The sequence below is a fragment of the Bubalus bubalis genome, chromosome 1, assembly GCF_019923935.1.
Source record: "Bubalus bubalis isolate 160015118507 breed Murrah chromosome 1, NDDB_SH_1, whole genome shotgun sequence".
Lineage (NCBI taxonomy): Eukaryota > Metazoa > Chordata > Mammalia > Artiodactyla > Bovidae > Bubalus > Bubalus bubalis.
Genome location: NC_059157.1, coordinates 54,453,073 through 54,459,363, shown reverse-complemented (window position 1 = coordinate 54,459,363; position 6,291 = coordinate 54,453,073). Strand labels below are relative to the sequence as shown.

Genomic DNA, 6,291 nt, shown 5'->3' with positions numbered 1-6,291 from the left:
TAGGAATTAAAGAAAAATAAAGTGTGATATGTCCAGACAAAAAGGAGAGAAAGAAAAGATGTAAGACTTCACTTTGGATTTCTAACCAACTAAAAGAAATGAAGGAAACATTACTGGATATAAAATGAATTAGAATTCTTAAAAAGGAGCGTCTGCTAAGCTTATTTGCACAAATCTCTTGCCACTAAATGCAAAGAGGTTGAAAACTTCTTCACTTTTTCCAATCCTGCTTGAAAAAACTAGAAAGAATTACAATAATTACATCAATTTATACGATTCTCATCAACAGGAAGTAACAAATTAGTTCCTGGTCGGAAAAGTATGAACTTGGGGAGAAGACACCTTGCCATTTTATTTTATTTACTTTATTTTTTAATCTATGCTACTGCTATCGCATTTTATTTTTTATTTATATATTGCCACACTATGAGGCATATGGGATCTTAGTTCCCAGCCCAGGGATCAAACCTGTGTGCCCTGTGTTGGAAGCACAGAGTCTTAACCACTGGACCCCCAGAGAAGTCCCATCATTTTACTTTACTGTTTGTAATAGCAAAGGGCTGGAAGGAAGAGTCCAATGTGAGCTTCTCTCTTTAGGAAGACAGGTTTTAAAGTGTTTAGAATAAATTAATTTCATAGCTTGAAATTCTGAAAGAGAAAATGTTTCAAGAGAAGAGATAAACTTTAAAATGCTCTAAGTCTAATTCTAATAACAGATATTACCAATTCTAAAATAAAGGGAGATGAATATTTACAAATGGTATCTCTATAATGAAGTTACAGAAATAAAATAACATAATATGTTTAGACTTTGGAACCAGGCTGTCTAAGTTTAAATGCGAATTATTGCATCCACTCATGGAGAGATATTGTCAAGTTAAACCTCTCAATGCCTGTGGGTGAAAGTGAAAGTATTAGTCACTCAATGATGTCCGACTCTTTGTGATCCCAAGATCTATAGCCCACCAGGCTCCCCTGTCCACGGAATTCTCCAGGCAAGAATACTGGAATGGCTAGCCATTCCCTATCTTTTTAAGAAGGAAAAGATATACTTTTATCTACATTTTAGGGTTTAGTGAGAATAAAATGAGTAAAGAACTTACCAGAATACCCAAGTTTCATATGTAGAAAAAAATAAATTATAGGCATTACTATTAGCTTTTGGCTTCATTTCCATGTCTCTCTATTCATGACACTGACCAGGCAGAGGACCTGGTTTATGGAATAGATTTATTCTGCCTTCTCTTTCTGTACAGTCATTGTAAGCAAACAGCCTGTGGTAAACACTGGGAAGCCTCAAGGTATTACTTAAAAGAAAAAGTAGTAGGATACAAATAGCAAATAATGTTATAAAATTACTAAATATACACTAAGATGGTCAAAAGCAGGACATAACCCAATAGAGCAGGGTCATACAGACTGTATTTTTTCCATTACAACAATATGATGAACTAGAAAAGGATAAACATTATATTCAGTAATGTAACACTGAGGGATAAAAAGAAGGGTGGATTTATTCTCATTTTTCTTGTGAATTATTTGATAAGAATAATCTGCAGAAGGAAATAGATAGGAATGAGCATAAACTCAAGGTAAAGAAACATTGAATAAGCAAATATCTCTGATGCTTTAAACAGATAAAAGTCTTAGGTTTAGAATAAATAATATATGACTTGATCAAGTTTTTTACAAAAATGCGGACATTGAAAAGGTTCTGGAAAACTGGAAAAAAAAAATTCCTAAATATCCTCCAGCATTCCAAAAGGAAAAAGTGAGTTCCACACTTGCCAGTTTTGTGTTTGTGTGTTAAGTCCCTTCAGTTATGTTTGACTCTTTGTGATCCCATGGACTGCAGCCCTTCAAGCTCCTCTGTCCATAGGATTCTTCAGGCAAAAATACTGGAGTGGGTTGTCATGCCCTTCTCTAGGTACCAGTATTAATAGTGGTGATAACAGTAATTGTGATGAGTGAGTGAATGAGTGAGTAAAAGTCCTTCAGTTGTGTCTGACTCTTTGCGACCCCATGGACTATGCAGTCCATGGAATTCTCCCAGCCAGAATACTGGAATGGGTAGACTTTCCTTCTCCAGGGGATCTTCCCAACTCAGGGATCAAAGCCAGGTCTCCCACATTGCAGGCAGATTCTTTACCAGCTGAGCCACAAGGGAAGCCCAAGGATACTGGTGTGGGTAGCCTATCCCTACTCCAGTGGATCTTCCCGACCCAGGAATTGAACCGGGGTCTCCTGCATTGCAGGCAGATTCTTTACCAACTGAGCTAGGAGGGAAGCCCAGTAATTGTGGTAGTAGCAGCAATAGCAGCAGTAACAGTAGTTGTTGTTCAGTCACTGAGTCATGTTCGACTCTTTGAGAACCTATGGACTGCCGCATGACAAGCTTCCCTGTCCTTCACTGTCTCCCTGAGCTTGCTCGAACTCATGTCCATTGAGTCAGTGATGCCACCAAACCATTTCATCCCCTGTCACCCCCTTTTCCTCTTGCCCTCAATCTTTCCTAGCATCAGGGTCTTTCCAGTGAGTTGGCTCTTTGCATCAGGTGGCCAAATTATTGGAGCTTCAGCTTCAGTATCAGTCCTTCCAATAAATATTCAGGGTTGATTTCCTCTAGGATTGACTGGTTTGTTATCCTTGCTGTCCAAGGAACTCTCAAGAGTAATAGTAGTAGTTAGTATTAATTGCATACTTGCTATGGACTAACTATAGTACATGAAATACTTATATCAATTTTAACTTCAAAAATGATATATGTATGTGTTATTATTATTAATGCTTTACATATAAGAAAAATAAGGCTCAAAGAAGTTAGGTAACTTGGCAAGGTCATGGAGCTATGTAACTGTGGAACAGAAATGGAATACAAGCAATCTGACTCAGGCATTCTTGTTTTAACTTAGCCCTCCTCAGTACTGAACACAGTATTTTATGAGTGTATGTATCTTTTGTTTGCAGAAGCATTATGTTATAGATACATAATATAAATAATATGTAGGCTTTATTTTAAACATAGTTTTGAGAGAAATAGGATATATAGCAACTTTTCAAGCTGTCTAATCTATTTCTTGCTAAGAAATAATAATAACAATCTGATATTTGGTAAAGGTTTGACTTGCATGACCAAGCATTTGCCTGGTGCCTTTATTGAATTATATGTTGTTTTGTTTTCCAACTAGTTGCTTTATGACTTCTTGGCATTTTTCTAACAAAAACTGATGGCAAAATAGTGATAAATTGGGATGATCTAGCATTTACCAAAGTTGATGCTTCAGCTTATTTGTTGCTCGTATAAAAACTATACATGTAATAAAAGGGCTCCACCCACTTCTTAGGTAAATTAGTTGATGATACAGAGACTCAGTTCAGTTCAGTCACTCAATTGTGTCCGACTCTTTGCGACCCCATGAATCACAGCACGCCAGGCCTCCCTGTCAATCACCAACTCGCAGAGCTCACTCAGACTCACGTCCATCGAGTCAGTGATGCCATCCAGCCATCTCATCCTCTGTCGTCCCCTTCTCCTCCTGCCCCCAATCCCTCCCAGCATCAGAGTCTTTTCCAATGAGTCAACTCTTCACATGAAGTGGCCAAAGTACTCGAGTTTCAGCTTTAGCATCATTCCTTCCAAAGAAATCCCAGGGCTGATCTCCTTCAGAATGGACTGGTTGGATCTCCTTGCAGTCCAAGGGACTCTCAAGAGTCTTCTCCAACACCACAGTTCAAAAGCATCAATTCTTTGGCACTCAGCCTTCTTCACAGTCCAACTCTCACATCCATACATGACCACTGCAAAAACCATAGCCTTGACTAGCCGGACCTTTGTTGGCAAAGTAATGTCTCTGCCTTTGAATATGCTATCTAGGTTGGACATAACTTTCCTTCTAAGGAGTAAGCGTCTTTTAATTTCATGGCTGCAGTCACCATCTGCGGTGATTTTGGAGCCCCCCAAAATAAAGTCTGACACTGTTTCCACTGTTTCCCATCTATATTCCATGTAGTGATACAGAGACTAGGGAACTACTGTTATATTAGTGAAAATGTTAGTTGCTCAGTTGTGTCAGACTCTTTGCTACCCCATGGATCGTAGCCCTCTAGGCTACTCTGTCTCAAATTCTCCAGGAAAGAATACTGGAGTAGGTAGCCATTCCTTTCTCCAGGGGATATTCCTGATCCAGGGATGGAACCTGGGTCGCCTGCTTTGCAGGCAGATTCTCTACCATCGGAGCCACCAGGGAAGCCCAACTATATTAGTTGTCTATTTGTCTTCTTGTTTTTAAAAACTGTTTTCCTTCTTTCTTTTTCGACTTACCTTGAAGTCAAAGGATCTCTTCCAGGTAAGTTTTAGGAGGCCTGACTTTTCTATGAGTGTGGGAAATTGGATATAGAATTCTAAGCTGGCACAGTTTTACTTTATCGATGTTAAAAATGCAACTCTTAGCTTCATTAATATCTGTTGAGAAGAATGCAATTATTTTCATGCTTATTCATGTGAAGGTAATGTGTCCTTTCTCTCTGAATTCTTTTAAAATTTACTCTTTATAATTGTTCTTAGTAATTTGATAATAAGACTCAATGGTTTTCCCTTCCTTTCTCCCTTTCTCCCTTCTCTCTTTCTTTCTCTGTGCAGGATGCATTTTGTGCATGAACACAGAAAAAAGTCTTCAGGCTTGCATAGCAGTTTCTTCTTTCTTTTTTCTGTGTGTATATGTTTACCCTGCTTAGTGTTTGTTGACGTTCTTGGAAATGTGGGTTGTTAGTTTTCAGCAAATTTAGAAAAAAAGATGGCTATTATTTCTTTAAATATTTTTCTGGCTCTCTCCTCTTTGAGGCACTTTTATTACACAGATGTTAAACCACTTGATATTGTTCCAAAACTCCTTAAGTCATTCATTTTTATTAGCCTTTTCTCTCTGCATTTCATCTTGGATGGATTTTATTACCATTTCCACCTTTTAAGTCTCAGCTTTTCTCCTCTTTTCTTCTCATCATGTTTTTTTTTTTTTTTTAATTTAAATAGTGGAGTACTTGAATATCATTATAAAAGTTTTTTGGACATGCTTGACTGCTAAATACATTATCTCTGACGTTTTAAAATTCAAATTCTTTTTCTTTTAAATTGTAGTATAATTGCTTCACAATGTTGTGTTGGTTTCTGCTGTATAGCAACATGAATCAACCTTAAGTATACATCAGTCCCCTCCCTTTGGAGCCTTCCTCGCATCCTGCCATCCCACCCATCTGGGGCATCACAGAGCACCAGGCTAAGCTCCCTGTGTTATACAGCAGCTTCCCACTAGCTATCTTTTTTACATATGCTATGTATGTGCTTTAACGCTGCTCTCTCAATCCATCCCACCTTCTTCCCCCCAGTCCCATGTCCACAAGTCTGTTCTCTCTGTCTACATCTCTAGTCCTGTCTTGAAAATAGGTTCATCAGTACCTCTTTTCTAGATTCCATACACATGCGTTTAATATAATTTTACAGTTATGACAAGGCCATTGGATCAGAAGACAGCTGTCATTGAAAAGAGAGTTTGCTGTATTCACAGTTTCAAGAGGAAGAGGCGCATCCCATTCCATGAGGGGCCTCACAGGGTCAGTCACAGGGCACAGAGAATGAGGGGAAAACGTGGGCACTTTTATTGTGGTTTCTGTAGGAAAGCACAGTGGAGGAGGCGTAAGAAGGCTTGAGGATGGCTAGTTGAATAATTTAAGCTAGTTTTGGTACATACCTGGCCCTGGGTTTTTTATTAGGGCAGTGAAATAGTGGCCTTAAAAGAGTCTTTTGCCAACAAAGGTCTGTCTAGTCAAAACTATGGTTTTTCCAGTAGTCATGTAGGGATGTGAGAGTTGGACTGTGAAGAAAGCTGAGCACTGAAGAATTGATGCTTTTGAACTGTGGTGTTGGAGAAGACTCTTGAGAGTCCCTTGGACTACAAGGAGATCCAACCAGTCCATCCTAATTGAAATCAGTCCTGAATATTCATTGGAAGGACTGATGCTGAAGCTGAAACTCCAATACTTTGGCCACCTGATGCAAAGAACTGACTCATTTGAAAAGACCCTGATGCTGGGAAAGATTGAAGGCAGGAGGAGAAGGGGATGACAGAGGACAAGATGGTTGGATGGCATCACCGACCCAATGGACATGAGTTTGAGCAAGCTGTGGGTGTTGGTGATGGACAGGGAGGCTTGGTGTGCTGTAGCCCATGGGGTCACAAAGAGTCGGACATGACTGAATGACTGAACTTCACTGAACTGAGAGAGCCTGAGAAAGAG

General features: G+C 39.1%; 1 non-coding gene across 1 annotated transcript; it reads right to left on the bottom strand.

Moving 5' to 3' along the window:
- Positions 1 to 1,173: 1,173 nt before the first annotated feature.
- Positions 1,174 to 1,296, bottom strand: LOC112587451. Its single transcript, XR_003111951.1, has one exon. It is a non-coding gene; the product is annotated as a small nucleolar RNA SNORA51 (small nucleolar RNA).
- Positions 1,297 to 6,291: the final 4,995 nt, after the last annotated feature.